General features: G+C 43.8%; 1 protein-coding gene across 2 annotated transcripts in view; it reads right to left on the bottom strand.

Moving 5' to 3' along the window:
* LOC137431685 (pleckstrin homology domain-containing family G member 1) overlaps positions 1–22,564 on the bottom strand; it is a 176,264-nt gene extending 153,700 nt beyond the window's left edge. For both annotated transcript variants that reach the window (XM_078780932.1, XM_078780933.1), the window contains exon 1: positions 22,378–22,564. The gene's annotated coding sequence lies outside the window, so the exon portion shown is untranslated. The remainder of the gene's footprint in view (positions 1–22,377) is intronic.
* Between the last annotated feature and the right edge of the window lie 2,504 nt (positions 22,565–25,068).

The raw sequence follows: 25,068 nt of genomic DNA, 5'->3' as shown, positions 1-25,068 counted from the left end.
TGCTGCTGCTCTGTTTCTGAGGCTCAAGCATTTCAACATTTGATTCTCTGAGCCTGTCCGAGTAGAAGGTGTCTTTTGCCCTCAGCCTTTTGTCGCTTCGCAGTGCCAGTTTCCTTGTGCCTCTTCACTTCCTGTGCCACAGTTAACTGGTTAAAATTTCACTTTCATTCAAAGTTGTTTCATACCAAGTCCTTCATCTCGCATTCAAATGACGAAAGCTTCCTCAAATGATCAAAGACAGTTCCACTTTCTTTCCCATTGAGTAGGTACACAGATATAGAGCACAGATGAATGACAACTGACTCCTTGAAAATGGTCTAGCAAACATATTTTGCAAATATTGCATCATCACACATCTAGGTATTACTTCTTTGTTTGATCATCCATCTCGTTTTTAAAACAATTCCGATAACAATATGGAATCTACTCACTTTGCACAATAAAACGAGTGATGCAATAGTTTGTCTTACAACCACCGGTACTGTAAGTTTCTCATAAACTGCATATACTGTAGTATAACATTTGTCATAATCAGTGAATATTGCCCTCGCCAGAGGAGATGTTATTGCATTTGTCTGCAACCGTTGGTCCGATTAACAATACATTTTCACCATACCTGTGCCTCCTCCTGTACAATTTTCTAATGATAATTATGACATCATAGGTTACGTGGTACGGACACCATCTCGGGAAAAAACGAAAAACCTTTCATCTCTATATCTCCGAAACCGCTCCATGGGAAAAAGGAAATATGGCTCGTTGTCAAGTGCTCCCCATGGAATGAAATGAATGAATGATGATGTCATCGGTGTCTTCATTATGACGTCATAATTAGACAAGTAGAACGCTTGATCTTTTGTGCATGATCCACACAAAAATTGTATGGGGGAATTAAATTCATGACGTCATCGGTCACGTGGTTTGGCAGCCGTATTGGATTGAACATAAATCTATATCATCAGTAAACCACACAAACACAGCAGCTAACTAGAACGGCACTCAGTAGAGAGAATACCTCCGCCAGGTGAACATTTTACGTTTTGTATCCCAGAGTAGACCAGAAAGTCACAATACAGAATCACATTTAATCAAAATTATCCGTCCACAACTTTTTGAGATCTCCCGCTTTATATCGTTTTTGGCTCTATCTCCCAATGGTGAAGAATTACTTTAAAAATTCTACTAGTCGGATCCAGATCCGGATCTGCACAAAAATTGAATCGATTCTTCCTCGTCACACACAATCTGTCCACCAAGTTTCTTCCAAATCCGTCCACAACTTTGTGAGATATCCTGCTATATGCTGGTTTTAGCCCCATCTCTCAATGGTGAAGAACCACTTAAAAAATTAAATAACTCTCATATCCGAATCCATATTCAGATCTTCACCAAAAATTGAATCGATTCTTTCTTGTCACACACAAAACCTGTCCACAAAGTTTCGTATAAATCCGTCCATAATTTTTTGAGATATCCTGCTATGTATCGTTTTTGGCCCGATCTCCCAAAGGTGAAGAATCACTTAAAATATTATAGTAGCCGGATCCGGATCTGGATCTTCACCAAAATCGAATCATTTCGTCGGTGTCACATACGCTACCTCTCTGCCAAATTTCGTCCGAATCCGTCCACAACTTCTTGAGATATCTTGTTCACAACAAACGGGCAAACGGACAGACAAACGGACAGACAGGGGTGAAAACATAATGTCCATCCACCTTTGGTGGCGGAGGTAATAAACACCGCACAAACTACAAACATGTCCTGGCGAGGGTGTGCAATCTATGATTGCTCTTTCTTCTTTAAACTGTTTCAAGACTGCGATATTAAAGCGACAATACAAAATATCGATGTCATTATGACAATGCAAACCAGAGAGTTCATAGAACACATTACCCCCACGTTGTCTTGGAAAACAAGAATATTGGTGGGGTCTGTGAGCGGCAAATTTGATTGGTCAAGACGACGCAAAATGCCCGTAATATTTTGTCCACGTACTGCTAAACAGAAGGGTTTTTAAAGTGCCCAAAAGGCGATTTGCGTTATTTTACACAAGCAGCGTCTTTAGTGTCTGCGGCATATTTTACACGACCTTATTTAACACGTTACATTCGGTATTTTTGCCTGTTGTTTGTGTTCTTTATGACATCCTTAAAAACCGTAAGTTTCCTGTTTGGAATGATTTTCAATTTGGTTTCACTGCCAGGCCATCAGGCAGAGTAAAAAGATTATCTCTTTTATCTAATTATCTAATTATCTTATTATCTAATCCCACTCCTCCCTCCAGGTCTTTAAAACAGCTGTTCACCACCATCTCTTATCTTCCCCCATCCAAAACCTTGATCTTTTCTACCCCCGCTAATTCACCCCAGATCCACCTTGTTTGAAATTCCAACTTCTTTCCTGGAAGTCCCGGCAGTGTCCATATGTTTTATACCTCTCACACCCCCCCCCCCCCCCTTCCCATGCCTCCCCCCCCCCCAAAGCCTCTTCCTCCCACAGATCTTTCGATGTCCCTGCTCTCAGATGTTGTGTTTGTGTTCCTCCCCCTCTCCCCCCATCTTGTCTACCGCTCCCGATGTTATATGTTTTATGTGTCGGTTTGTCTTTCTGTGTGATTAATGTTCGCTCTTTCACGAGCCTCGATCTTGTATACAAAAAAAATAAAAAATAAATAAATAAAAATCTCTCCTTTCTGAGGCTGCATGATCAGGCTGAATTCAGAGCCAAAGTACTGCTAAACTGCAGGTTTGCTTTCCGATTCATGTTCCGAATTGTGTTCAAAATGTAACAATAAATTGAAGTCAAGTTGTTCCTCGATCATAAACTGATGTTTGCAGACAGACAGACAGACAGACGCACAGACAGAAGCGAACCAATCGCTTAACCCCGCTGCTCGCTTCGCGTGCAGGTGGTAATAATTCAAGTTAAGTAAAGGCACTATCAACATTTACACATGCCAACACTCGAATGGCATTCCAAAGGTTGTTGGTTAAAACCAAACTGGAGGCAGCAGTATGCACGATTCAATTCCCAGATTCTGGAATGAATGAATGCAAGTTTCAATAGAAATACCATGATGCTCTCAGACTGCTGATAGCCAGGTGGGTCACTACTAGACTTCAGGCACAAGGTATTTTGCGTTTCCACCTGGTCTGCAATCTCAATGTGGTATTAGTCAACTCGTGGTGGTTGGGAACAATCGTTTTATTGCATTTGCAGAAAATGTCAGAATTTATGCTCCCCTTCCCCCATTTGCCCCCATATAAGCCCCTTCACTTCTCTCTCCTATCCATCTCCCCCACCACAACCCAATCCATACAGCTTTCTTTCTCTTCTCCCTACATTCCACGTACACTACCTTATCCCATTCTCTTTTCCTCTATTTAATTCCCCCTTCACTGCTTCCATTCTCCCTCTCCAATGTGTGAACCTCAACTTCTTCTTCTTATTATTATTTAATGGTTACAATTATTCCCATGTTCTTGTGTTATTATTGTTCACAATTATTCCCATGGTCTGAGGAAGTTTTGACCCAAATCCTTTATGGACCGACTGACGTTCAATTAAGGTTAGGGCAGGAATTTGGAATTTGTTCACGGTGCCAGCAATAGCTCACCTACTCTTCGCAAAGGACACCGTGGGATCTTTAACGTACAAACAGGTCAACGTGCATCCGAGGGACACAAATTGACGACTCACCCTGCTTGTGAAACACCCGGATGACAGCTTATACCTGGGTTCGGATTCAAACCCAGGCTAAACAGCCCAGAGGCGAGTGTGCGTACCTCTTCGCCATTCTGCCAGCCCAATGTGTGTCCCTCAACAAATCTTACTAAAATTCACCAAATGTCCATCCGTCTGTCTGTCCGTCCGTCCGTTCCCATGTACCGCAAAAACGGCTGAACCGATCGCAACGAAATTTTCGGTGGGTAATCCTGAGACCCCCAGGAGTAAAATAGGCTATATTGTTTTTCCAATTTCAGCTTTGGTCTCCAGCATTTTCAGGTTTGGACTCCCGCCTAACGTTATTGTCCCGGGTACCGCAAAAACGGCTACACCGATCGCAACGATACACCTCCATGCCCGTGGGATTCCCACGGGTGACCCCACTAGTTATAATAATTCAAATTCCTTCAGGTTAATTTATGGGAATTAGAATGTTATCTAATGCAAGTCAGGATCACCCACACCCACCTATTGAGAAAATAAAAACACAACATCAATCTGACACTGTGCAGTTAATTGCTTTACAGAAGTCTGAAATCCAGTTGTAATAAAATAGACCCCACAAAGATATTGTTTTGAAGGTTTTATATAATTATCAGAGCAAAACCAATGTTGAAAACCTCAGGCATGTAGCAGTGTTTGCAACAACAGTACTTTCTCTGCGGTGAGGTGAGGCCAAAGGGAGAAATTCCACCTGCATTGTTGAGAAACTTATAATGGACAATTTGGAATGGCAGAGCTGCACGGCTCATGCTTCCTGTGGGGTGGAGGCCCCCACACTCAAACATCAACCCAACAGCCTTCCATTTCCTCTCTGGCACAGCTGAGCACTCACCGCCTGTACACGACGGGTGATGTACTAGGTACCAAGCTGGTGCTCCAACAGCTAGCAAACAATGCTCCATAGAAAATATTTTCGCGATGTTATAAAACAGGTTAGCTACAGAAACAACAAACTCACAAAGATGAGACAAAAAAATTAATCTGCAGAAATAAAGCTTCAGAATTGTTGGTTGAAAACATTATCCTCTGGCAAGGCTCTGGGTTATTGCCCTCTGGCAATCTGGCAATGGCAATCTGGGGCAATCTGGGGCAATCTGGGGCAATGGGTCTGGGCAAGGGGGAGCCCTGGTGTTGGGCAAGCGGCTAGGGTGAGGGCTTAGGATACCTAGGATCCTGGGTTCGAATCCCGGTCAATCGCTGAATTAACGCCAGGGGGTTGCCTCAGCCTGTTCATCCTTCCGAGGTCGGCAAATTGAGTACCAGTTCACTGGTAATTCCCTGTTTGTCGTAAAAAGGCGACAAAAAGGGTTGGCGTCAGGAAGGGCATCCGGCCGTAAAAAATTGCTTCAAAAAGGGGACCAAAAAAACAACAACAACCACGGTCCCCGAAAAAGGCCAACCCCCGCTTGCGGGGAAAAATGGCCTCTAAAGGTGGTAAAGGTGGTTAAGGCTCTGGGTTATATGCAAAAGGCGCATGCAGACCTGACAGCGAGAATTTAGGGAAGAGACTTCTTTTTTTTTACTTCAACATATTACGTACGCAATTTCTTTTCATATGCCCCGTTTCATTTCCACATCGGAACATCTAGCTCACGATGCGGACACCACAATGAGGAAAATCTCAAAAAACCTTGATGGAAGACACTGTGGGATCTTCAACCTCCACCAATAAATCAATGCTAGGGTGACGGGGTCCCAGTTCACGTCCCACCGATGCAAGGAACTATTTCTGATGCAACACCTTGCCAGTGAAGCACCAGCCAGTTTATAGAAGCATTTAAAATCGAACAGACAGACTAGATGACTCAAAGGCAATTGGCTACCTCTTTATCAGATCCACCTGGCATATGTAGGATGTTCAGCTATGAACAACAAAGCATTATTGAATGACCCTGCTGATACAGAAAGAGAGAGACTTTCTTTCAAGTAACTCAATAGAGTTATACTATGCAAATCGACGATATAAGACTAAGAGAGATGTTGGTCTGTGTGTGTGTCTCTCTGTCGCCATTTTTCTCAGAGTTGGCTGAACGGGTCTTCGTCAAACTTTCAGAAGTTCATCAGTGAATGTTTTAGGCCAAAAAAAAAAAAAAAAAAAAAAAAGATCGTTTTTTTGGAGTTAAAAAAATAAATAAAAAACGCTCGATAGTACCGAAGCCTTTTTAAATTAATGACAGTTATATACAAGCACACATTCACATAAATAAATACAAAACAATCACCAGATATTTGAATACAAATAAATCAAACCATTCCGGAAGTCTACGAAGTTGGTAGTACAGCTTCTTCTTCTTCCTGATCGGCATCACAATTAACTCAGAAACGTGATGAACGCCACATTCACAAACCAGCATATATATGAACCCCCTTCCTCTCCTGCCCCTCCCCTTCCCCCACCTTCCTACCCCCCTTTCCCATCTTTCCCGCCCCCCCTTCCCACCTCTCCCCCCTTCCCCCCCTCCCACCCCTACTCTCCTCCCCCCCTCCCCCTCCAAGCAACGCCGGGTACTTCCACTAGTGCTTGATAAAAAGGGCAATGCTGAAGAGCAATTTGAATGTCAAGAAGATAAAATAAATTCGAGAGGGCATCTCGATATGCTATTAAAAAGATCTTCCAACAGTTAAAAGCAGCTTTAGATTAACTTCTGGGGGCATAATTTCACATTTCAAAATTACATCTACCTTATATTGTGACACGAAGGACGACACTAAGACCTACATTGGACATAAACTTTCAAAATCATAAGTAACGATATCTGACTTTATAGCATTAGCATTTGAAAACAGACCTTGCACAAGCTCATTGGAATATGTTCAGCCAGTGTGCATGCGAATGGCCTTGGAAGAGAGAAGGAAAGTCTCATTGTAAATGCATTAATTAAATTATTTTTGCTCTGTATTTTGCACAGCAGAGGCAGACGAGTGTGGGGAGATTGGAGGGTGGAGTTCCAGGTGAATTTGCAAACTCTCCCCTTTTCTGAAAACTAGTGAGATACCCGTGCTACGCATGGGTGGGAGACCAGACGCGAACAGGCAATGCAGATACAGCAAATGCGAAAGCATGAAACTAATAAATTCCACATTCCTGTAGCACCCTCAGTCGCACGTCAGACATCAGACATGGACAGCAAGTTCGTAAAGGACTTCCATGCAAAACGTACCCGTTCACAAACAAACGGGTACATTCACGTATAGAAACATCGATCGTGGGACCGTGGCGTATCTGCATATGGCGATCCGCAAAGTTCACGTTTGGAAAGTAGAAACCATCACGGCATGTCGTCATTTACTTGAACTCAATGACAATATCTCTTTTTTCATTCCAAACAACATAACTCCAATCACAAATTAATCACAAAATAAACTTTTAACAACATTCTTAATGTTTCCTTAGTTGTAAAAAGTACCAAGTCAACAGTTAAAAGGATTTTGAGCTGATAGGTGTTAAGGCCTTGGCAAGATCGATGGCGACAGCGATCTGTTAGCGTATACACCGCCCAAATAGCTATGTGGAATTCTCTCACGTTGAGATTAAACTCACGTCATTTGAACATTGGCCGAGGTCATTATTTACTTTTAATGATGTTTATATACGAATCAAAAAGAAGATAATTGGTTTTGGGTCGTCCTTTCTGCATACCCAGAAAGGACGACCCTGGGCCACTCTACTGATGTGGGATTGTGAGTTGGAGAGACGACCGTGATGGCGGGGAAGGGGTTGGCATTCTCTCAAGCAGGGTTTCAACCCATGTCCTTATAAAAGGTCTTTGTCCGAGGCCACCGAGTCCGATCGGTGCAGCCGTGCAGTGCAGCCGTGCAACAATCGGTGCAGCCGTTTGTGCGGCACCCGGGAAAATAACGTTATGCGGGAGTCCAAACCTGAAAATGCTGGAGGCCAAAGCTGAAATTGGAGAAACAATATACCCTATTTTACTCCAGGAGATCCCAGGATTACCGACCAAAAATATCGTTGCGATCAGTTCAGCCGTTTTTGCGGTACCTTTGAACGGACGGACAGACACAGACGGACGGGCATTTGGTGAATTATAGCAAGATACTTTATTACGTCCGCCACCGAAGGTGGGTGTAGGTTATGTTTTCACCCCTGTCTGTTTGTTACTTGCCAGAATAGATTCCGGCAAGTATGTTGGTTGGTTGGTTTGTCTGTCTGTCTGTCTGTTTGTCTGTTTGTGCACAGTACTACGTCTACATCGTTGCACATAGCATCGCCATACTTTACACTCAAATTTGCCTTGCCCTGGAAGACTGTGCCCAATTTTCAACTCTCTAGGCCCACGGTCAAGCTCAAGGTCACCCAAAACGATGGTCACCCAATCATTTGCGCCTCCCAATTGAAGCCCCGCCCTTAGGGCAGGTACCGTTGCTAGTAATATATTATGGCGGTACAACAATTTTTACCGCTTTGCTTTGAAGAACGGGAATGAAGGGGGAGGAGCGTGTTAACCAAAGGTTGAAGGCTTTGGGTGGTGAGGGGGCTTCAAGCCAGATTTTAATCTTACAGCCGCCATGTTGGTGCTCGCCGTCAGTGCGATGCGAAGCGAAAGACGCCTCAGGGCTGTCACATTCACAATTGCTATGTCGTATGTACTCCCGATACGTGTTTCCTTCATTGTAAAGACTAGCAAGTCAACAGTTAAAAGGATTTTGAGCCGATAGATGTTACGGCCTTGGCAAGATCGATGGAGACAGCGATCTGTTAGCTTATACACCACCCAAATAGCTATGTGGAATTCTCTCATGTGGAGATTAAACCCACGTCGTTTGAACTTTGGCAGAGGTCATTATTTACTTTTAATGATCCAAAATGGCTGATAAAAAAGTACATTCCGGCAAGTCCTCAGTCTCTGACAAATTTTTCATTTGTTTGTCCGTCAGTCTGTGAACAGGATATCTCAACAGTTTTGGACTGATTCGGACGAAATTTGGCAGAGAGGTAGTTTATGTGGCAAGGACGAAATGATTAGATTGAGGTGAAGATCCGGATTGATTCAGAACCGGCTATTAAAATTTAAAAGCGATTCTTCACCATTGGGAGACAGGGCCAAAAACGACACATAGTAGGATATCTCAAAAAGTTGTGGACGGATTTGGACGAATCTAGGTGGATGGGTTGGGTGTGTGACAAGGACGATTCAATTCGATTTTGGTGAAGATCTGAATACGGATTCAGATACGATAATTATTTAATTTATAGGTGATTCTTCACTATTGAGAGATTGGGCGAAATGCGATTATATAACATGATATTTAACAAGACTGAAAGTCTAACAGCGGTGTAGCCGGGCTTGTAAAATATTATAAACCACAAACGCACATGATTAGCTTTTTAAACATTGGCTAATGCTGTTTCTAACATTAAACAAAGAAATTTGGAGGAATCCAGTCATCTGTGAGGTAAGTTTCACTAACAGAACTGAGGGAAGATCTACTGTAATCTAGATTATACCTTACAAGGGTTGGGTACGTACCGTTTTGTTGGAAGAGACGTAACGACGATGCTTTCGATATTTGATGGTCATTTTAACAATCGGTTTGTTTGTGTTTCACACTGGATGAAAAACGTAAAGGTGGAGCATGGTGATTGTGATATATGACAGGTTCGACAATATGTTCGGCATGAACGGCATATAAATCAAAATGGCGGAGTGTGGAGAGTCAGCCGCTGTACCGCCATCGGCGCCATAATGACATCAGACGTAATCACATCACCCTGTCATGTGACCAGATCCTCAGCTCTGATTGGTATACGTTTGAGGGGACATACATACAGACGGACAAACACTGTTCCAGACGGCTTTGCGCTATGGGCTACGCCGTAAAAAGTTATGGACGAGTTTTTACTAAACTTGGTGGACGAGTTGGTTAGGTGACAAGAACAAGCCGAATATTTGTGTGTAAAATGATTTGACTCTTTCTCATACATGACCAACACCCTGGACTTGTAGCTATTATTTGACGTCTTCTAACATAATTATTGGGGGGAAATGGCAAAAGGTGTATTATTGTTGAATTAAGCTATAATAAAGTGTTTTCTGAAAAGGGGAGAGTTTACAAAATCACCTGGAACTCCACCCCACAGTCTCCCCACACCACTCTGCCTCTGCTGTGCAATTATACAGACAGCAGAAATAATTTAATTAATGCATTTACAATGAGACTTTCATTCTCTCTTCACCAAAATCGAATCGATTCTTCCTTGTCAGACACCCAACCGGTCCACCAAGTTTCATCCAAATCCATCCACAACTTTTTGAGATATCCTGCTATGTATCGTTTTTGGCCCTATCTCCCAATGGTGAAGAATCACTTATTAATTAAATAATTATCGTATCTGAATCCGTATTCATATCTTCACCAAAATCGAATTGAATCGTCCTTGTCACACACCCAACCCGTCCACCTAGATTCGTCCAAGTCCGTCCACAACTTTTTGAGATATCCTGCTATGTATCGTTTTTGGCCCTATCTCCCAATGGTGAAGAATCACTTATAAATTCTACTAGCCGGATCCGAATCCGTCCGCAACTTTTTGAGATATCCTGTTCACAGACAGACAGCCAAACAAACAAACAGACTAGAAATCGCTCAGAGACCGAGGACTTGCCGGAATGTACTTTTTTATTGACCTCGAGTTTGACCTTTCAAGGTCACTCAAGGTCAAAGGTCATGGTGCCAAATGAAATGTCATATGTGACTTCCTATATGTCAGTAACAGTAAGTGTATGCATATCTCTTGTACTTTTAGAGTTATAGTGCTTTGAAATATATTTCAAATGAAAACTCGATCCCCCTGATTTCACGTTTTGGGCGACCTTGAGCTTGAGCTTTGGCCTAGAGAGTTAAAAATTGGGCACAGTCTATTCCAGGGCAAGGCAAATATGTGTGTAAAGTATGGCGATGCTATGTGCAACGATGTAGACGTAGTACTGCGCACAAACAGACAAACAGACAGACAGACAAACCAACCAACCAACATATTTGCCGGAATCTTTTCCGGCAAGTAACAAGGGTGAAAACATAACCTCCATCCACCTACGGTGGCCGAGGTAATAACTTTGGTGCAGGAGGAGGCCATTCGGCCCATTATGCCTGCGCTGCACCAACCCCAGAAACATTCACCCATCCACACACAAACTACCTACAAGTCTGGCCAATATCCCGATATCCCACTATCTCCACTGCATCCAGGTACATATCTAATTTCACTTTAAACCTATTTACGCCCTCTACTTCCACTACCTTTCCAAGGAGATCTCTGATATTGAACAACATTATTGCATTTTTTTCATACTGTGCTATCTTAATACTCCATGTGTTATTATTCTTGATGTGGAATTACTTCGTGCGATTGTAACAACAGGGGAGGAGTGGGAGGGGGAAGGAGGGAAGGTGGCATGAATGATGAATGCACCACACGGCCACACCTTGTGTAAATTGATTTGGTACATGGCAAATGCTGGCATAATTTGATGATGTTGGTCTTGTTGATTGAATTAGGCCAGTCAAAATCAAGCATCATATTTACTGCTTTTATTTTTCCATGGTAACAAGCATATTTGAACACCGAGAGCATTTGACTAGAAATAACCAAAAATGAAATTACTTTAGCAGGAAAAGAACATTAAATTCCAGGTAGAAACTTTCACAAAACTAGAACGGCACTCGGTAGAGCGCACACCTCCTCCAGGCTGAACAGTTTACGTTTTGTATCCCACTGATAGGTCGGATCTGGATTCGGATCTGAACCAAAATCTGATCGGCTTGTTCTCGTCACCAAACCAACTCATCCCTCAAGTTTTGTCATAACCCGTCCATATTTTTTTGAGATGTTGCGCTATGTATCAGTTTCAACCCCATCTCTCAATGGTGAAGAATCACTTTTAAAATTCTCGTATCCGCATCCAGATCTTCACTAAATTCGAATCAATTCTTCCTTGTCACACACCCAACCTGTCCACCAAATTTGATCCGAATCTGCCTATAACTTCTTGAGATATCCTGCAACACAGACAGACAAACAGACAAACAGAGGTGAAACATAACCTCAGTCCACTTTTGGTGGCGGAGGTAAATATAACACAGCGGGTTTTGGCCAAATGGCATTTTTCATGCATTGAATTACATGTATATTCCATTATATTCCATTATATTCCAAAATTACAACTCCACTGAATCCCGAAATATATATTCAGCATAATTACAGCATACTAATTACATGGGTTATGGCTGGTGCTGGCTTGGGATTCCAGGGTCCTGAGTTCAAATCCTGGTCGGTCGTTGAATTAACACCAGGTGGGGTTGACTCAGCCTCTCATCCTTCCGAGGTGAGACCAAATGAGTACCAGGGTACTGGGATGAATGAGCCATTCGAGTGTCCTGCGTAGGAGTGACGCCCCAACCAGGATTGTGCCCAATAGTCAAGAAACTGCTTCGGCCGCCATATGCATCTGATGATGCAGGAGTGGACATCATCATCATCATCATGAATTACATGGGTTCATCATTGACCACTTAAAAATGGTTTGAAGTCAGTAGAAAATGGAAAACATGGTTTGAAAAAGAATGTGGAACAGAACGAGCTGCCATAAAAACAGATTTTTAATTTTTAAAATTTTTTTAAGGAGATGAGGTTAAAATAAAACAAGATATTAATGGTGTCAGGCTCAGAGTCGAGGTATTTTGTTGTTGTGGAGGTTGTTTAATTATGACTTGCAGATACATGGCCGTAGAGCCACCATGGGAGGCAAGCGTGCCGTGTCCTTCGGGGCACCACGACGCAACGGGGAAAAAGAGAAAAACAATGACACACAAATAACTGTGGCTCCCGACCGGAGCCAGCCGAGACATGTTTTCTCAAACTGAGAATCAAAGGCAAAGGAAAACTCTCTGCCATGGAAACATTATACTGCAGTTCAATATTTCATATCAATCCATGTTATGCCTGTTCCCACCTCAACCTCAACCCTGTGCACATCGTTTCATGCTCACGGTGCCTCGGAATATCAGCGATAATAGTGAGAGCATCATGCAGCGGGGTGATGCCTCGACGGAAAGTAGGAAAATCGAGTGAAAATAACCGCGAAGTATTATAGACGGATAACATAATGCATTGCAGTATTATAATGCGTTTGACTTGAAATCTGGAATCGTGCCCGAGGCCACACCATTATGACAGAATGTAAAATCTTGGAGAATCCAGTGAACTAACTTACCTTGTGGCAGACTGCAGGGATCCATGTAAAGGTGAACTGTGAAATACAAGGTGCACGCAAAAATGCGCACATCGTCCACCAATTGGGATGCTTGGCACTTGGTCATGATTGAGAAATATTCCGATTTATTGCGAAATGAATAATTTAACCTGCAATGCGCATTTACAGAAAGTAAAGCAAGTCGTAGAAATGACACATTTCCATCACCAAAGGTAGAAGAGCGAGGTTTGAAGCTGAATCGGAAAGCAATTGACCTTCATTGATCATGATAGGATGACAGAGGACTGCAAATAAAGATCACAAGCTAATAATGAAAGTCAAGACACGAGATCAAACCTGTAAATGGACCAACCGCAGAAGAAAAGTGAAGGTGGGGAGAGTGCAAGAAGTACGATTGGACGCTGGTCTGATGAATGGAACATGTCCTTCAATCCTGGAAAAACTTACTAACTCATCCTGATGCTACGGAAGGACCATCAAACTAAACCACCTGTCTATTTCCATGGTCAGCAACTGGAAAAGGTTCAGTCTCTTGAAATTATAGGCCTCAGCATCAACCATGACCTCCCCTGGGCCAAACACATAGCAAGGCCGGCCTCCAAAGCCAGCCGCAGAATGGGAATCTTCTGTACATCCAAGTATTTCCTTGGAAAATCAGAGATACTCACAGTCTACAAGGCCTCTGTCCGTACCTCAATGGAGTACTGATCTCCGCCATGAGCAGGTGCCCCAACATTCCATCTAACCTGTCTCTACTGGAATCTAAAGTTCTTCAAATTAATGGTATCTCACACAATGAAGTCAACGCTTGTTGGTTTGTGGCTCTCACATGGCAGGAAGGTCAGTGGCCTCTCTGTTTTCTACTACCTCTATGTGTATGTATGTATGTATGTATGTATGTATGTATGTATATATATATATATATACACACATTATACATACATACATACTAGCAAAAGTACCCGTCGCTTTGCTGATGGCTTTAATCGAAAGACAACATATTGTACTTCACAAATATTCTGCTCTACTCACTTTATCATTTGCCTGAATCATCTTCCATCTACTTGGAAGTCTGCTAAAATCACCTACATCAACCATCCTTTCTGCATATATATATATGGCGCAATGAAAAGCACTTCCGCTTCTCTGCAAAGCTCAGTATTGTTTGCTTTGACTTGAACCTCTGCTTAAATCTACACAAAATATCCCATAATAACAAAGTAAAAACATGTTTTGAGAAGTTGTTTTTACAAATTCATTGAAAATGAAATACAAAAATCTCTAATTTACACAAGTATTCAACCTCCTGAGTCAATACTTCACAGAAACGCCTTTGGCAGCGATTACAGCTCTTTGAGTCTTCTTGGGTATGTCTGTATCAGCTTTGCACATCTTGATATGGGGAGTTTCTCCAATTCTTCCTTGCAGATTTACTCAAGCTCTGTCAAGTTGGATGAGGAGCGTCGCTGAACAGCAATCTTCAAGTCTTCTCAATGTTACGGTCTGTGACCTTTCTTTTCTTCTTCCTCTCCCCCCCCCCCCTCCCCTGTGAGTTAGACCAAGTGGTTTGGTCCATGGGTATAAAGCCTATGATTGGCTGTGGGGCAGGGGAGGGGACAGGAAGGTGATTCAGAGGAGGGAGTGGCCATTTTGGAAGAGGCCTCATGGCGGAGTGCCTTTTTGTGTGCTTGTAGAGTTGTCAGCGGAAATCTCCCCACCTGAAGGTTGTGCCGGATCCACCCATGCGGCCATCTCGGTACCTGAAGGTTGACTTGTGCCGGATCAACCCCTGCGGCCATCTCGGTACCTGAAGGTTGACTTGTGCCGGATCAACCCCTGCGGCCACCTCTGTACCTGATGGTTGACATGGATTAAACTCTTGCTACCACTGGGCCTGCACTGGGGCCTACTGCTGGGCCTGCATTGGGGCCTACTGCTGGGCCTGCACTGGGGCCTACTGCTGGGCCTGCACTGGGGCCTACTGCTGGGCCTGCACTGGGGCCTACTGCTGGGCCTGCATTGGGGCCTACTGCTGGGCCTGCACTGGGGCCTACTGCTGGGCCTGCATTGGGGCCTACTGCTGGGCCTGCACTGGGGCCTACTGCTGGGCCTACACTGGGGCCTACTGCTGGGCCTGCATTGGGGCCTACTGCTGAGGCAGCATTGGGGCTACCGCTGGGCCTGCCCTGGGGCCTACTGCTGGGCCCACATTGGGGCCTACTCTTGGACCTGCCTACTCCTACCCTCTCATGCTGACCTACTCTGGTTTTTCCCTCTCTTCTCCCTTTGTTTTATGTGTAGGAATAGATTGTGAGGGTGATAACCCTAAATAAAGCCGGTGTGATTGAAGGCTTTGCTTGGTGTGCTTCAGGCTGTAACACCACAGATTCTCAATGGGATTCAAGTCTGTGCTTTGGCTGGGCCACTCAAGAACTTTCACGCTCTTGTTCTGAAGCCATTCTAGTGTTTCTTTGGCTGTATGCTTGGGCTCATTGTCCTGTTCGAATGTAAATCTTTTCCACAGTCTATGGTCTTTTGAACTCTGAAGCAGGTTCTCCTCAAGGATTTGCCTTTATTTGGCTCCATTCCTTGTTCTCTCTATCCTTACAAGTATACCAGTCCCTGTTGCTGAAATACATCCCCATATCATGATGCTGCCACTACCATACTTCATGTTAGGGATGGTGTTAGATGGGTGATGAGCCGTGCTTGGTTTCCACCAGAAGTAGCACTATGCATTCAGGCCAAAGAGTTCAATTTTGTCTCATCAGACCACAGAATCTTTTTCCTCATGCCCTCAGAGTATTTCACGTGCCATTTTGCAAACTCAAGGCATGCTTTCATGTGCCTTTTTCACAGAAGTGGCTTCTGTCTGAACTCTCTCCCATAAAGCTTAGATTTGTGAAATGTTGCAGAGACTGTTGGCCTTCTGGTAGATTCTCCCATCTCAGCCAAGGAATTCTGTAGTTCTGTCAGAGTGGTCGTTGGGTTCTTAATCACCTCCCTGACCAAGGTCCTTCTTGTCCGGTTGCTCAGTTTGGTCACACGGACAGCTCTAGGAAGAGTCTGGGTCGTTCGATACTCTTTCCATTTCCTAATGATGGAGCTCACTGTGTTCTTGGGAACTTTCAACACTCTATAAATTGTTTTATACCCTTCCCCAGATCTATGCCTCCTCACAATTTTATCTCGAATTTCTACGGACAGTTCCTTGGACTTCATGGTAGAGTTTCTGCTCTGACATGCACTGTCAACTGTGGGACCTTATAGAGAAAGGTGGGTTTATTTCAAAATAATGTCCAATCAAATGAATTGACCACAGGTGGATTCCAATCAAGTTGTAGAAGCATCTCAAGGATGATTAAAGGAAATTGGATGCACCTGAGCTCAATTTGGAATGTCATAGCAAAGGTGTTGAATACTATTGACTTAAGACATTTTAGCTTTTCATTTTTAATTATTTTGTTAAAATGTCTAAAACCAAAAATTCCACTTTGACATTATGGCCTATTATGTGTATATCAGTGACAAAAAACTCAACTCGATCCATTTTAATTTCAGGCTTTAACACAACAAAATGTGAAAAAGTGAAGGGATGTGAATGTTTTCTGAAGGCACTGCATCTAGTTCCATCAAGTCGTGTCCGAATTCTGGTGATATTCTTGATCAGTATTCTCCAAACATCCTCTCCTGCTCTGCTTCCCAAAGCTCTGGTAGGGACAGCTTTGCTGCAGCCGTTACCCTATCCATCCAGCATATACACATTCTGCCTGTTCCTCCCTCAGCCCTTCCCAGCCTGGTTGTTTTCTCCAGTCTCTCTTTTTCTGCGCACATGCTGTGTCCAACCAAAGTACGACAGCTTCTGTTTTAGCATCAGTGCTTCTAACGTACATGGTGGTCTCATTTCTTCAAGCACTTATTACTTGGCAAAAAAAAAAAAAATTTTTTTGCAAGTATGTTGATCATTCCGGTTTTTGTGTGTTCGTCTGTCCGCTCACTTATACTTGCCTATAGGTCACAATTTGAAATCGATCTTCACGAAACTTCACCAAATGGTAGAGTTCGTGGTCCCACAAGATCCTATGTATTTTGAGGTCAAAAGGTCAAAAGGTCAACCACTTTTTCCAAATTTCTAAAATCCTCAATTTTCATCCAATTGACTTGAAATTTAAATGGGATTTACATATCAGCTAACTGAGTTCAACCACCAACTACTTTTGAGATCAGCATAGGCCAAAAGGTCAACATAGGCCAAAGGTCAATCACTTTTTTGGAAAATTCTAAAATGCTCAATTTTCACCCGATTGACTTGAAATTTGAAAAGGATTTACATATCGACTAGCTGAATTCAACCACCAACTATTTTTGAGATCATTGGCCAAAAGGTCAACATAGGCCAACGGTCAACAAAATTTCACATTTCTAAAATCCTCAATTTTCATCTGATTGACTTGCAATTTGAATCGGATTTACAAGTCGGCGAACTGAATTCAACCACCAACTATTTTTGAGATCAGCGTAGGCCAAAAGGTCAACATAGGCCAAAGGTCAACCACTATTTTTGAATTTCTAAAAGCCTCAATTTTCATCTGATTGACTTGAAATTTGAATTGGATTTTCATATCAGCTACCTGAGTTCAACCACCAACTATTTGTGAGGTCAAAAGGATTCTCTATGAGTGCCATTCTGCTTTGTTCTGTTTTGACAAGCGTCACTCTGAGTGATTTTTCATTTGTTTGTTATTTTTGCAGTTCATGGAATTTTTAACATTCATTTCCAACATCACATTTCAAAACTGTCAATCTTCTTCCTTTCTATATTTTCACTCTCCATGACTCACATCCACAGATTGCAACTGGAAATACCAGAGCATTCACCAGCCTCATCTGGGTTTGTTTTGTCACATCTTTGTCTTTCCAGGATTTTGTCAAAAAATTATTGATGTTGGAGATGAATGTTATTCTCCAGCTTTAATGCACAGACTGCTGTTATCCCCCATTTTAACTGTCTTAATTTATCCTCCACATTCTCCACTCACTTCAATCTCAGAACCCAGGAAGATGAAACTTTCCGCATGACGATCACCCAATCTGAACACGACAATCTTCTCAGTTGACAAGACTTCAGGTTTTTTTGGGTTTATATCAAAACCATATTTTTCGCTTTCCTTCTTCACTTTCTACAGCAGTCTCATCAGGTCCTCCTTACTTTTCACCAACAAAATAGTATCGTCTGCTAGTCTCAGTGTGTGTGTGTGTGTGTGTACGTGTGTACGTGTGTACGTGTGTGAGTGTGGGTATGAGCTGACAGTGGGGGCAGCAGGTAAAAAGGGTCGTCTCAGGAAGGATTTATAGTGGGGTAATAAAGATTGTGGGTAGGGATGGGGGATGGCATGAGATGGTGGTGCACCACCTGTTTAACGTTAGCATTTTTTGGACTATTGAGAAGTTTGTGAACGGACCATGTTAAACTGCATCAATGAAATGTTTCCTTCCTTTCTTACAATGGTGAAGCCTGGTGTTGGCTTAGCGGTCAGGGTGCGGGCTTGGGATAAAAACCTAGAATCCTGGGTTCGAATCCTGGTCGATCCCTGTAATTAACGCCAGAGGGGTTGACTCAGCCTGAATCCATCCCTCTGAGGTCGGCAAATTGAGTACCAGTTCACTGGTAATTTCCTGCATGTCGCAAGAGGCTACTAACAGGGTTGGCGGCAGGAAGGGCATCCGGCCATAAAACATCGCTTCAAAAAGGGGACCACGGTGCCCGAAAAAGGCCAACCTTTTTTTTTTTTTTTTACCATTTTTGTTTTGTTTTTGTTTTAAGGGTAAGGTTTTTTTTTTTGTTGGCCAACAAAAGGCCAACAAAAAGGCCAACAACAAAGATGACAACTGCTCTCTGCGGGAAAAATGGCCTCCAAAGGTGGTTCTTTCTTACAATGGTACAGATGTATTGCCATCCAAGAAGGACGCTTCCAAAGTCAGAGGGGGAGGGGCATACATTGTGTGGTACATGTGGAGTTCATACATCGTGTTGTGACCATCAACCCAGGGTGTAACATCGAGGCACCAAATAAACTGAAGAAGCATTCGCAGACCATGGTACAACAGCGTTGTTATCGATCAAATATCTTACAAATCCAGATGACCACCGCACAATAATTATTTTGGGTTTGTAAAACGTTTAAAAGAGTAATAGTGTTGGAATGCCGTTTGAGCTTCTTTCGTAACTTACAAAGATATTTTTAATTAAATAGGCAAGAGTGCAGGAAAAGGAAGCGAGGCAGTGGGGCATATTTAATCTTCTTAAACCAGGAATTGGCCCCTTTTGTATTCAGACCTCATCACGTGCCCCTTGGGATGGCAGGAGAGCCTAGACGCACGCACACGCCTCCGAACCGTATAGCCGGGATTCAAACCCCCACCCAGCTATAAAATGGCATTCTGATTCGCGGTCATTCACCAATGGGTGCCGCCCCTCGGTCGGACGTTAAATGGGCGTCCCGTCCGCCAGCTTTAGTCGGTGGACCTTAAAGACCCCACAACCTCACATGTTGTTCGTGAAGAGTAAGAGAGCTATCACCAGCACCCTCGACAAATTCCAAATTTCTACTCTAACCAGCAGGGGGCACTGCATCAGGGGCACTGCTCCAAGCATGATGCAAGCAGCAACCAAAGGCTGCAAAAAACAACAACAATGATGACGACTTGCGTCGGTTGTTGACTTCATATTGAGATCCCATCTACGATGCTGACTTGTTTATTGTCTACAAAAGTCCTTTTCATTCAATTTATCAATGATCAATAATAATGTAGCCGAATGTCATTGTCTATGATGGTGGGTGGTTCGTGTGCAGCCACCCAGCTGCTGTTTGCATCATTTTTCGGTGGGCGCATCTAGCCGCTGATGCAGTGCCTCTCTATAACCAGTTATCTAGGTACTCATTTTGCCGACCTCAGAAGGATGAGACAGGCTGAGTCAACCCCACCTGGCAGTAAGACGCAACTACCTCTCCCTCCACCACCTCTCCCTCCCACGGATCTCCTGATGTCCCTGCTCTCCATCTTGTTCTCCCGCTCCCTTTATCATTTGTTTTATGTTTTATGTGTCAGTTTGTCTTTTTTGTGATCAATGTTAGCTCTTACACGAGCCTCGACCTTGTATACAAATATATATATATGGGATTCGAACTCAGGACCTTAGGATCCCAAGCCCACCGCCCTAACCATTAGGCCAACACCAGGTATATTGCGTATGATGATGATGGCACACGCACAGCACGATAACTAGACATATGTCCACGTGTTTTTTTTTTTACCACGTGTTTTTTACGTGTTTTTTGTCCACCTCTCCCACCCCCCCCCCCCCCCCCACCACCCTTCCCATGCCTCCTCCCCCCAAGCCCTCTCCCTCCCACAGATCTCCTGATGTCCCTGCTCTCCATCTTGTTCTCCCGCTCCCTTTATCATTTGTTTTATGTTTTATGTGTCAGTTTGTCTTTTTTGTGATCAATGTTAGCTCTTACACGAGCCTCGACCTTGTATACAAATATATATATATATATATATTGGAATGAGAAAGCTGTCTCCGATTATATGAATTAGAATGTCACAGCAAGTGCAAGTCAGAGTAAACAATGGTGAACATGTGACTGCAGGAATGAAAGTGATCCTGCTTGAAATTGCGTGCGAGAGCGTGAACGATTGATCCCAGACAACGAGATGAGTGGCCTAGCTGAGCGGTGATGTCATGAAGCAGACATGTCTGTACTTCACTCTGCTTTCGTTACACCAGCATTTAATCCCACTCCCTGTGCTCCACAACTCTACCGACGGGAGCAACTACCTCCTGCACCTTCAAAACCTGTGCGCACTTTCCCTATTTGGATATCTCATGTGGACTTGTCCGTGAAAAGTTTTTCCAAGTTCATAAAAAGTTCACCTTCCATGTTGTTTTGTGACGTTTATCTCGGAATAATGAGCACACGTTGTGGTTTGGCAGTGTCAGGCAGCAAAATAACGAGACCACGTGTCACTCGATGAAGCCATCTATGTTTAATTTACTTATCTCCACAGTTATTGTAGCGCTGCTGATGGTCAAGAGGTAAGCCGTCTGGCCTGGGTTCGAATCCAGAAATAAAGTTGGGAATACCGTCTGCTGGAATTCGTTGGTGGACGTTAAAGATCCCACAGTGTCCTTCAAGAGTAGGCGAGTTATCGCAGGCACCATGAACAAATTCCACTCGCCTACCCCAACTACTGCCGGAAGGCAATGGCAAACCACCCAGTATAAGTTGTATAATCCTTGCCACCAAGAGACTGATTGAAGAGTATGGTAGATATCATTATATCATGATCAAGGTTACTCCTCCAGAGCATTTCATCAATGAAAGCAGTAGCAACGAAGCCATCTACATACTACATACATAAAAATGCCCGGGGTGGTGGAGTTAACCCTACACATTCTTCCTTTCTTCTCATCTCCCCTCCTCGTCCTTTCTCACTTTTTAACAGCTGGATGCTCTGTAATGATGTGTAATTAATTAATTAATTCACCCTCCATCCCAATGGTGTTGGAGATCAACGATGAGAAACAGGTTATAGGTTATAAAGGCTGAACCAGGTAACGAATGGCCTCGAGATTGCGCCATCGACAAATTTCAAACATAATCTCTTCCTCGAAACGTGGAACGTCGAATCTAAAACGCAAACACCACCCACGAGTACAGGTGTGCAGCAGGTAAGGCTCGGGTCAGACGATTCATCCACAAATGGGTCTGGGAGTCTGAACTCTGAGTCATCGAACCGACTAAGCTTTACCTGGCTGGGCAGCTCTACTACTACTAGGTGGTGGTGCCTTCGGTTTAGACTTTAGAATATGGACGGTTATGGAATATGGATGTGTATGTGTATGTGTGTGTGTGTGTGTGTGTATGTGTGTATGTGTGTGTGTGTGTGTGTGTGTGTGTGTGTGTGTGTGTGTGTGTGTGTGTGTGTGTGTGTGTGTGTGTGTGTGTGTGTGTGTGTATGTGTATGTGTGTGTGTATGTGTGTTAATGATAAAGTTTCTCCAGGACACGGATGTTAACGCCTTTAGGACACGACGTAGGTAATGGTGGAAGAAGAATGGGTCAGAAACGGAAGGAGGAGGGGAAGGAATAAAAGGTGATCTCCAGGTTAGTAAATAAATAAATGAACTTCCCCAGGGGCGACAGTTACTCACGAATCAAAGTACGACATGGACAACTAAAACAACTTTATCAGACAAGAACGTACCCTCCAACCGGACAAACGGTTTTCCCACGCGTTGCACTATCTAGTATCACGCGCCACGGCGCGAGGATGTACAAGACCCCGCACGAGCGGAAGGTCCACGTGCGGGCCGCCACAAACATCGTCCACAGCGACAAACTCACCGCATCACTCGCACGATGCACTCGCTGCTCGCTGTTCACTCAGCTGAGAGATGCAGGCGCTCCCCGAAACAGCAGAACTCCGTCCGCACTCTCACCTCAGTACTTAACTTCGAAGTCGTAACTCGGATCCACCTCGCTGTCCCAGCTCAGCTCAAACTGCGGACGCCAAACCCAACCCCTTCGATATGACGTCATGAGAGCGGAATCCGCCCCTTGGTGGAGATCTATTAAAAGTCCGAAAGCCCTTTATGACACAAACAATTTCACCAAGAAAATCGGACGCGTTGCGCGAAAACAACAAAACAACCGAACTTACTTGTTCCCTTGTACAAGAACGAACCATCCCTTGTACATATTTACCTCAGTCGGGAGTTTGATTTGGTTCGTGCTTTGTTTAATAAATAAATTACAACAAAACGTACAAATAGCGGGACGCGCGCGCCCTCACGCGACACGCGTCTCCGACCCCCCTACGCGACCTCTCGAGAATAATAATTTACATTCTTCACGATCCACGACTAAAGGGCACGTGGATTATTGCGGTGGATTTCATGGACACTTTCGTGTCTTTGAGGGCATCTATTTATTACGTACCTATTATACATATATATATACGTATACTGTATATATATATATACGTATATATATATATATATATATATATATATATATATATATATATATATATATATATATATATATATATATATGTACATATATATATATATATGTATATATATATATGTATATATATATACTGTATATGTATATATATATATATATATATATATATATATATATATATATATATATATATATATATATATATATATATATTATATATACATTGTTGCGGATCTCGGCGCCGGCCTTCTCCCCTTACCAAAGGGGGATTAGTCCCCTTGTCTTTGACTGACCAGGCGCGACCCAAGGCCTATGACGTCCTTTCCGGACAGCGCTAAATAGGGTTGTAGGACCAAATTCGCTATTGCGTAAGTACTAGCGCTGCCCTGAAACGAGGAGATAAGCCTCGCACGAATCACGTATGTTGGTGGATACGCCGAGCGGTAGCGAACACGTGATCCGGGCCGTTATCAATTACTAGACCCCGATCCAAGCGGTTCTTATTCGTGCCACGCTTACCCAATGGAGAAATCACAGAAGCGGTCGAATTGGGAAGAAAGGAAGAACATAATTTATTCACACTATTTACAATGATGAGAAGAAGAAGAAACACAGTGCAGCCTTGAAAACAGTCTTAACTTACTCCCAGGACAAACGGGCCCATCTCACACACAGACACACTCACACGGGGCTTGCTGATGAAGGTCAGGTTGATGGTCACCAGCGCGTCCAGGGATGGCTCCCGTGCAGCTCTCTCTCCGGTCCCCAACTCGTACCGGGCAGATGGTAAGTAGAGACGGCAGGAGCTCTCCGCGTGTCGTTGGCGCACACGGGATAATACGGGGCGAACGGTAGGGTCTGGCTCTGGCGGTTAACACTGGCGGCTATTGCCGCGTTTACTCGCGTGGCTGCGTACGTAATAGGCGAATACAGTTCAAAGCCTTGAAGCGCTAAGCCTCGAAGTGCTCACAATGCGCTCCCAACCAGCCCTCTTCAAGTCCTTCAAGCAAGTGCCTTCCACCAAGTCCTTTGACACAAGTCTTCCCAGCGCTAGTCCTTCCTCTCGTGCAAGTCCTCGTAAGTCCTCCGAGTCCTCTTCAAGGGCTTTGTGCCAAGGTTTTTATAGGTACGCCCCGCGAACCTTCTAGCACGTACCAGATGCGCCTTACCACGCCCAATCACGCCATGCCCTCAGAGCTCTGGTTGGCTGGTGGCCCTTACCGTCATCGCCTCTGACGCGCTCCTTGACGCCGACCCACCCCGACCCCGCGCTCCTCCCTCTTCTCAGGCCTACCTCGTGTTACTCGACTAGCGAGCGAACAAAGGGCAGCGAATGCTGCTGGCAGCCAAAGCGTAACAAACTGCTGCGGGTAGCCAAAGCATAACAAACTGAGGGATCAGCCAAATGGGGCGTGGGATCAATTATGCCCATAGGTGGAATTGGAGGGTGGCGCAAAAATGAAGGGACCTAAACTCATGTCTTTACACAACGCAGATATTACTAGGGGAAATGGCCTATACTTACACATACTATGACATAACTAATACTCTAAGGTGGCCTACGTGTTGCTCGTGGACTAACTATGAGGGGCAAACTTTTAGCCTTTAATGATGTCATATGTACAAATCTCAAAACCGTAGCACTGCCCCCCTCCTTCGCCAGGCTCGTTCCCGAGCCGAACCCACACAGGTGAGAACGACCGGTTTTGAGCAAGGTTCAGGACTACTCTTTAAATTACGTGTGACACTTAGATGTGGTTTCCCTCTACATTTAATCTAACACCCTGTATGCGACAGTTTTACAACACTAGATATGTTCCACCTACTGCATTGTGTACTAACTAACAGACTCACACCTACAGCGAACTGAATTGCGGAAAGAATTCTCAAACTATACATAAAGCCGGTGGGGAGCATGTTATTTACAACACTAAACTAATTATTTACATCTGTATAACCCAGGACCTGTTCTTTTGTGGGAAGAAAATTTGGAGGAGAGAAACAACAATGCAATGCACCAATACACCAATACACAAAAATGCACAAAAAACATTTCAAGTGTCATAT

The sequence above is a fragment of the Myxine glutinosa genome, chromosome 1, assembly GCF_964187855.1.
Source record: "Myxine glutinosa chromosome 1, kmMyxGlut1.1, whole genome shotgun sequence".
NCBI classification, from domain to species: Eukaryota; Metazoa; Chordata; class Myxini; order Myxiniformes; family Myxinidae; genus Myxine; species Myxine glutinosa.
This window is presented reverse-complemented; position numbering and strand designations above follow the sequence as displayed.